A 9,794-nucleotide genomic window follows, 5' to 3' on the forward strand; every position below is an offset into this window, starting at 1 on the left:
TATTCTATAATTCTAATTTAATTTATAATAATATTAAAAATTTTAAATTTATACAAATTCTAAAATTAATATAAAATAATATAATTATAAGTAATGTGAAGAATTAAGGGGATTTTTGCAATCTCATTGTCTCCCTTTTCACTTTTGATATATATTATAGATAAGTATATGATATCTTGATTTTTTTAATTTGAATTTGTTATTTAATAGATTTTATTTTAATTTTTTACATATGCATAAGATTTTATATATTAAATTATTAATTAATTATATATTTAACATAAAAATAATATTTATTACAAATTTAATATATAAAATCATGATCATCTGTTTTTTTTTTCCCAATCTAGGATTCATTACAAGAATTTCATTTGTATTAGAGTTTTATTTGTTTCTTAATAGTATTAATAAAAATTAAAGGTTTTTTTGAGCTTTATGTTATTTTTTATATAATATAATTTTATATTGTTATATTGAAAATTTTAATATTGCCCTTGAGTTATAATTGAATTATAATTGAAATTTTAACTCTATTCTTAAAATATATTAATTTTTAATAGTCAATTGAATTTAGTCCTTTATTAATTTAAATAACAAAAAAAAATATTGTAAATAACATAAATCATGAAGGGTATTTTAGACAAACCAAATGCTCCATTCCCACATTTATATATTATATAGATTATTATTAAGCACATTTTATATTAAAAATTATTTATATATTAAATTAAAGTATAGGAATTTTTGTTATATAATTTAAAGTTGAAAGACATTTATAGAACACTTATCTAAATTGAGGAACGATAAGCAAAATTTAGTCATAAGTTAATATGCAAACCAATAATAACAGGTCATAGGAACTTTAATAATACTCAAATTGAAGTTCATAAATTTTTATGATACAAATTAAAGTTCAGGAACTTCGCTGATACAACCACATAAGTTGAGGGAAGATGAGCCTAATAATGCATAGCAACTTAATTTGAATCACAAGATGTCATATTCCTAGAATCAACAGGATAAGATAGGTCAAGATTTGTCCATATACGAAATTGAGGACAAGCTCGCTTTCACTATATAGGCTGAAATGAATTCTTTTTTCGAATGGGAGTATTTCAAATGAGAATGAATTAGTTCCAACTGCTACTAAAATACGACCTGTAGTGAATCCATTTGATATTGTTAGTCCTAGTAGCAGTAACTTAAACACTAAGGAATCAATTTATAAATCTTAACCACAATGACCAAGTTGCTCGCATATTCCCCATCATCATTTTGAGATTGAAGGGAAGTATTTATAGTTACTACAAAAGATTAAGAGGAGCCAAAAAAATGTGAATGAGATGCTCATGTGCCCTAACAAGGATAAATGGATTAAGGCAATTGTAGAGGAGATCAAGTCTATGAAATCTAACCAAGTATGGAAATTGTTTGATTTACTGATAGACGGAAAGCTATTGGAAAATGGGTTCTCAAAATCAAATGTAGGCAAATGTAAGGTTGATGGAAGTATCAAAAAATATAAAGCTCACATAATAGCCAAATGCCATACATAACAAGAAGGAATTGATTATGAGGAAACTTTTTCATCTATTGTGGTTAAGAGCACACTTATGAGATTTATGTATGGCCTTAAGCAATTTTCTAAGAAATGGTATACTCAATTTCATAATGCAATTTTGTGCCATATAATTTCACTATCATTGATGAAGACTATTGTGTCTATACAAAAAGGTCCAAAGATATGTATGTGATCTTATCATTGTATGTGGATAACATACTTAATAACTGGCAATAACAAAGAGTATGTTAAAGAAATAAAGGAGTGGTTATCATCTATGTTTAAGATAAAAGACATGGGTGAAGTATCATATATTCTTGGAGCAAAGTTTTCAAGAGATAGTTCAAAGAAATTATCATCTCTTTCACAAAAGCCATATATTAAGAAAATTCTTGAACAATTTAACATGCAAGATTGCAAGGCTATAGACACTCCTATTTCTAAGGGCAAAGCTTTAAGCTGTAGAATGTGTCCCGAGACTCTAGAAGAAAAGGAACAAATAAGAAGAGTCTCTTATGCTAACATAGTTGGTAGTCTAATGTATGCTACGCTATTGTGCTAGTTAGTAGATATTAATTCAACCTAGGACATCAACCTTGGAAAGTAGTTAAGAGGATACTAGGGTATTTGAAAGGCAAAATTGATTATTCATTGCTTTGTTGAAGGATAGATCTGCAAATTAAAGGCTATGCAGATACTTATTGGGGAGGTGATTTGGATAAAAGAAAATCAAACTCTGGATATGTTTCTCTAGTAAATAATGTCATCATATCATAGAGTATTAAGAAACAATCATGTATGGCTTTATCCCTAACGAAAGCTAAATTTGTGGCATTTCCAATAACTGTGCAAGAAGTCGTGTGGCTAAAACATTTCCTAGTACATTTAGATATATCTGATAGTGCTATTAAACCAATGATTGTTAACTGAGATAGTTAAGTAATAATAGCCTACACAAATGATCCCAAATACCATGGAAAGAAAACATATTGATATTGAATATAATTTTGCAAAAGAAATGGTTGCACGAAAAGAGGTGAACATGAATACTTATCTGCACATGATGTGCTAGCATATCCCTTCACCAAACCTATTATAAAAGATGTTGACAATAGGCATATTAAGTCATTGGGTTTACGTAGATGTTGATGCACTTGAATATTTTTCCCAAACATGTTCATGTACAATTACATTACTAATGTTAATGTTATTGATGCCAAAATTATTTTTTTATCAATATATATATATATATATATATATATATATATATATATATATATATATATATATATATATAAGAAATATGTCGAGTAGATAAAAAGTTAGTCTTTTTAACATAGGTATTCGCCTTCATTATCTAAGTGATTAATGAAGATAAGACAGTTCTAAACCTATTATGTTGGAATCCCATAATTATAGGAAATTAATTTAGTTTCTAAATACAGCTAATTCCTTGTAATTACTTTTATTTCCTTTTACATTTAGCTTTATAATCTAGGACAGATTAATGTCTATATAAGAGCTACGTACAAAACCTTTTTTCATTGAGAAATATACTAGAAAATTCTCTTCAAAACCTTTGGTTTCACCATGGTATCAGAGCTTTCAAATCATTAAGATGAGTTTGGTACTGTTCACATATTCATGGGCACCATTCACTGACATTGTTCAAGTGTACAGTTCATTAGCATGACGCTATTTATGGCACATAGACCATTTGTCTGACTTTTTTTTTTTTAAACTATTCCTCATGTGTCGCACCACTACCCAACCTTTGTCCTAAACCATGTTTGTATTTTTTTTTCCTTTTATGATACTTTTTTATTATTATTTTCATTGCTATTCTTTCCTATTTATTAAAGCATGACTATGGGAAAGAAGGTTGTGACTGAAACAAAAATGGGCTTTGTAAGTGATAACTCTATAGGCGCGAAAGTGTAGGGCAAGCAAAATTAGGCAATTTTAAAATTAAAACTAAGTTACATCCATCACATGCCAGTCATTTTAAGCATCATCATGCATTAAATACAACATGGTCCTAACATTTATGACCTCAATTGATCATTTAACCCAATTATTTTGTTAGGAAATAAGAAAAGGAAAACCTAAACTAGGTTTAGGGATCTCTTACCCAATGGGGTACAGAATCAAATTCCAGCCTTTGGCAAGCTAGACCACCAAATGTTGGCCCTCTGGTCTGTCCACAGAAACCTTGTGATCTTGACTCAACCCTTGAATTGATTCCTCTCTTAATGCACTAGTTCGGCCAACCAAGCATGAAGGAAGGGTATGGGTTTTTTTTTATTTTTTCCTTTTAGGTAATTAGAGAAATAGTTTCTCTAACTTTGTTTCAAGATTAAACACTTCTATTATCTCTTGAATCAAATGGAAGAAAGGAAGGAAGAAGAATGAACTTGGCTTATCTTAAGAGAAAAAGGAAGAAGAAACAGAAGAAGAAGAAGAAGAAGAACAAGAAGAAGAAATGAATTCTCTCTCTCCATCCATAAAGTGTTTTGAGTTTTATACTTTAGGGATTCTCATATTCCTAAAGTGGGACTTTAAGGATTGTCATATCCCTCAAGTGGGTGAAAATCTCTGAAGTTTAGAGATTTTTAATCCCTACAAGTGATTAGTGGAGATTAGCTGTATTTCACTAGTGAGAAGACCTTTACATGTGTCGTCATTTGATCCAATCAAATTGATGAGTTGCCACCATCCCACGGTGCCATTTGGCATCTTATGCCATATCACCACTAAGCCACTAAATCACATTTCTCTCATGGCTTCATAAGCCATTCAAGTCGTATTAATTCTTCTTACAATATAATTTATATCTAATATACATTATATCAAACTAAACTCCTTTAATTATAAGTTTATATTTAATAATTAAATATAAACTAATTTTCTCCTTATTAGTCAATTCTTTAAATTTAGTTTCAAGTCAAGTTAGGAACTTTGCAATCTTATTGCAAACTAAATTCATTAATTTAATTTATCAAATTAATATTATCTTGATCACATTTGTTCTATTGTGTGTGATTTTCTAGGTTTATGACTAATTGGTAATGAGAATATAATATTAACTCTTTAATATTATTGAAACTCTTTCCATGCCTAGGGTGAAATTTCCTTTCCACTCTTAGTACTCATAAATCATGGTTAACACCTAGCATAATATGCCATGACTACCCAATCAGTGATAAATAAAATTCATCCCATTCTTTTGAACATTGATCATATATACCATGTACTAAAGTCTCTTCATTACAAAGTCTAAATCCTAGCTAAGGTCACGGTATATGTCCTCATCTAAATTTTAGTTCTTGATTAATAAGACTTACCATCAAAAACTCTTTTCTAATTAAGTCAAATTGTCCTGGCTAGAAACTTTCTTTATCAAGAACAATTTAGATAGCATAGGACTTTATCCCCGTTCACTCAAGGTAATGAATTCCATCTTGACTGAACACCTATTTCTATATACAACTAGTCGAAGCCATCCCCGTTCACTCAAGGTAACGAATTTCATCTTGACTGAACACCTATTCTATATACAACTAGTCGGAGCCAACACATGCTAGTATATCCATATATTGTACAAGTATGTATGTGGTATCAAACTCAAACCACTTATATATGAGATAACTGTGTTATCTCAGGTCAAGGGACTATATGCATTATTACGATCTAGATGACAATATTTTGACAAGAGTAAACTCTATGTATATGCCATCTATGCGCCATTGGTTAGTGCCCACTGTATTTGTCTCGACATCCAAATGTCAGATGGCATGACACTCACTATTCCACTTTTATTAGCATCTCATACTAATCTATGGAAACAAATAGAGATAACAGTCTAACCAGATAGAACATGTCCAACAGAGTATCTCGAGTATGAACCAATATTTATAGCATATGTACTGGAGAGTTTTGTCACTCATATTCTCAACTCTTTGAGAATGAAATTTCCAACAAGCAGCCAAAAGGTTGTTCAATTAACCTTAAACATTTTAAGCTAAAAGATGCATAAAAGCCATTTTATTGGGAAGTTAGCTTTACAACACACAACATTAAAGTATTGCTTTAAGGCATACTAATGACAACTCCCACTTATACTAAAACCAATAACTATAGTATACAGCACTCATCTTCCAAAGATGATTGCCTAACTGTTGTCAATCTATGGCTTAAGTGAAAGGATCAGTTAGCCAATGCTATCCTCTATGCTACTTCCCACTAGTTTTCTAAACTAATTCCTCCATTGATGCACTCTCTTTGGTTCGGCCAACAAAGCATGAAGGAAGAGTATGGGTTTTCTTGGGCTATTTCTTTTGGATAAATAAAGAAATAATTTCTCTAACTTTGATTCAAGAGTAAACACTTCTAATGTCTCTTGAATCAAATGGAAGAAAGGAAGGAAGAAAAATGAACTTGGCTTATCTTGAGAGAAAAAGGAGGAAGAAGAAGAAGAAGAAGAAGAAATGAATTCTCTCTCTCTATCTATCAAGTGGTTTGGCTTTTATTCTTTAGAGATTATCATATCCTTAAAGTGGGTGGAAATCTCTAAAGTTTAGAGATTTCTAATCGCTAAAGGTTATTAATGGAGATTAGTTGTCTTCCACTAATGAGAAGACCTTCATGTGTCTTCATCTCATCCAATCAAATTGATGAGTTGCCACCATCCAATGGTGCCATTTGGCATCTTATGCCATAACACCACCAAGCCACTAAACCACATTTCTCTTATAGCTTCATAAGCCACTTAAGCAATATTAAGTCTTCTTACATTATAATTTATATCTAATATAAATTATATCATAATTAAACTCCTTTAATTATAAGCCAATATTTAAAAATTAAAGATAAATTAATTTTCTTCTTATTAACCAATTCCTTTAATTTAGTTTCAAGTCAAGCTAGGGGCTTGGCAATCTTATTACAAACTAAATTCATTAATTTAATTAATTAATTAAACCATTTAATTAATTAATCAAATTTGATCACATTAGTTTTATTATGTGTAATTTTCTAGGTTCATGTCTAATTGATAATGAGAATTTTAAGGAGAAAAGATAATCATATTAGTCTCCTACAGTCCATGATCATCCATCATATATGTATAGATTTAACAATTGAATGAAAAATATGAAACAATTCCTATCATTTAAATATCTCATATTTATAAAGAAATTTTGGAATCCTATCCCAAAACCAACTTATTGGGCCGGGAATGTAGTTAAACACTTTAACTTAAAGTTTAGAAACAAATAGATATGATTATAGTGTCAAAACATTGAATAAAAGGACTAAACAGGGCATTTTTGTGTTACACAGCCTGTGTAACCTACTATCTCAAACTTTTGGAACCATATATCAAGTACATAGCCTGTGTTATTTTTACACAGCCTATGTTCCTCAGCACTACCCTATTTTTCTAAATTACACGGCTCGTGTAGTGTTATAGGGCCGTGTAACTCTCTACTTTTCCTTTTTTTTTCTCTGTTTTGGCATTATATTGCTTGTGTAACTTTTACACCACTTGTATAACTGTCTAACATGTTATTACACAACTTATGTAATATTTACAAAGCTTATGTAATGATAAAGGCATAAATTACACAACACGCATAACTAGGTTGTGTAACTGGAAAAATAAAAGTAAAAAAACATGATTACAACTCTTGAAATCCAGAATTTCTCAATTCTCAACCAACAAATATCATGCAAACAGCTCCTAATGGAAAAATTGTGTGGCTTTGATACCAATTGAAGGAGTAGAAATGGTAGAGTGGCTCTGATACCCTTGAAAGCAAGCAATCCCTTTGTGTATCTCTTGGTTGGCCACCAAAACAAGAAGGAAGAGAAGTTCAACCATTGGGTATTTGTATGGGAAAGTAGAGAAACAATTGGTCTACCTTTAAATCTGAAGGTAACAACTTCTAATGTCTTTGAGATTGAAAAAAGAAAATGAGAGAAGAAGAACTTGGCTCTTTCACTTGAGAGAAAAAGGAGGAGGAAGAAGAAGAAGAAGAATGAATGAATGAAAACTCTCTTTAAAAGAAATCTTTAACTTCTTTTTATGTGGGTTTGTTTTATACTTTAGGGATATGGGACTCCCTAAACTTGGTGGAATCAATCAAGTTTAGAGATTTCTTATCCCTAAACTTCATTAGTGGAGATTAGTTGTCTTCCACTCAAGAAAACCTTTCCACATATTTTTTCCTCATCCAATCATATTGATGAGTTATCACTATCACATGGTGACACTTAGCATTTTATGCTATGTCACCACCAAGCCACATTTTTCCCATGGTTTCATAAGCCATATTAACTAAATTAATTCTTCTTGGAATATAATTTATATCTAATATAAATTATATCATAATTAAACTCCTTTAATTATAAGCTTATATTTAACAATTAAATATAAACTAATTTTCTTCTTATTACCTAATTCTTTAAATTTAGTTTCAAGTCATGCTAAAGACTTTGCACTTTTATTACAAACAAAATTCATTAATTTAATTAATTAATCAAATTAATATTGTCTTGAACGCATTTGTTCTATTGTATGTGACTTTCTAGGTTCATGACTAATTGGCAATAAGAATATGATATTAACTCTTTAATATCATTAGAACTTTTTCCATACCTAGAGTGAAATTCTCTTTTCACTCTTGGTTCTTATAAATTTATTGGAAAGAACCTCCCTTTGACTTTAGAAAAAGCTCCAAATCAGTACAGTAGGCCCTTAGATTGTCAAAGTTTATAGTCTTAGGCTTGCTACAGGTACCATTAGCCTCATGCTGACCCATTCCCTAGAACCAATAAAAACCTTCTGATCGGGGTGTTATAAAGTGGTATCAGAGCTCTAGGTTTAAAGGGTCAGACCTAGAAGCAAAAGATGTTACGTATAGCAGGTAAAATGTCTAGTTATGGCAACTGCAGTGAGATACATGCCCATTTATGTGTGTAAGGCTTAGGAAATCTCTATAAGGATTAGGGATACGATGCTTAAATTATGATATGTTTATAATGATATGATGTGATGAATGTGCAATGTATGTTTACTGTATTGGTAGTTAAGGATTGTCTTTCTCTTTAAAGGGAAATTGTACCTAACAAAATAATGGATTGACCTATAAATGTGTATGTGTGGGAAATGAGAGTTATCTCCCATCTTCCACCCTAGAGGAGGAATTATGGTGATTAAACGTATGGAATAAAATAGATAATTAAAGATGAATATCGAAAAATGAGTGGGCTTTCCTCTAGTTATGGTATGCAAAGGAAAAAGGATATGAGAAGTGCAACTGAATAGAGAGTATGAAGGTCATAGATTCTTCTTACTTGTTATTAGGAATGGAAAGGAAGGAGACATCGAGGATTCCTTATATGTTCTTATAGAAAGGAATAAATGCAAAGAGTAAATGAAACAAATGATATGAGTGAAAAATGAAATAAGAATAAGGATGATGATTATGAATGAGGAATAGGAAAAGAAATAAGTTGAGAAAGAGGTAAGTGTTGGATAGAATGAAAAGAAATGGAAAATAATAAGAGAAATGAGAAGTGATATTTAATGAAGAATAAGTGCTAAATGAGTGAAAATAGAAGTGGAAATTCATGAAATGTTTCAAAGCAAAGGAAGAGATAAGTAGTAAGTATGTTAGTGTTATCATCCGATAGGTGTTAATAATTTGAGTGCTGGAGTAGGAAAATAGACAATGTTGACCTAAAAAAGAATCAAAGGAGGTTATTATTTACTGTTACTAGGACCCTTCTCCACTCATTCTAAGGGTGTTAGGACCTCAAGAAACCTCAAGAAACATCATCAAAGGAGTTATACTTCTGACACTGGGGGTACTACTTCATAATGTATGAGAAATAATGATTAGAGAGTAGGAGTAAAGGGTACTGGGATGGATTGCTTCTGCTAAAAAAGGTAGTGGTAGCCTTTACCAAAAAGGTAAAGGCACACCAGTTAGATGGAGAAAGAGTAGTGGTAAGTTATAATGAAAGGTTTTACTGGTTTCACTTTAACTCAAGGTATAGTAAACGTTATCAGAGTACACAACAAAAGCATAATGGGATGCTTTAGTGCCACCAAAAGACATAGGTTTGTGAGAAACAGAATAGATAATAGAAGAAAATGATGTAATGTGTAAAAAAAGAGTAAGTGGAAAAGAAAAACTTTAAAAAGTGAAAGAGAAAGGATGAAATAAGA

Source organism: Hevea brasiliensis, chromosome 11, assembly GCF_030052815.1.
Source record: "Hevea brasiliensis isolate MT/VB/25A 57/8 chromosome 11, ASM3005281v1, whole genome shotgun sequence".
Lineage (NCBI taxonomy): Eukaryota > Viridiplantae > Streptophyta > Magnoliopsida > Malpighiales > Euphorbiaceae > Hevea > Hevea brasiliensis.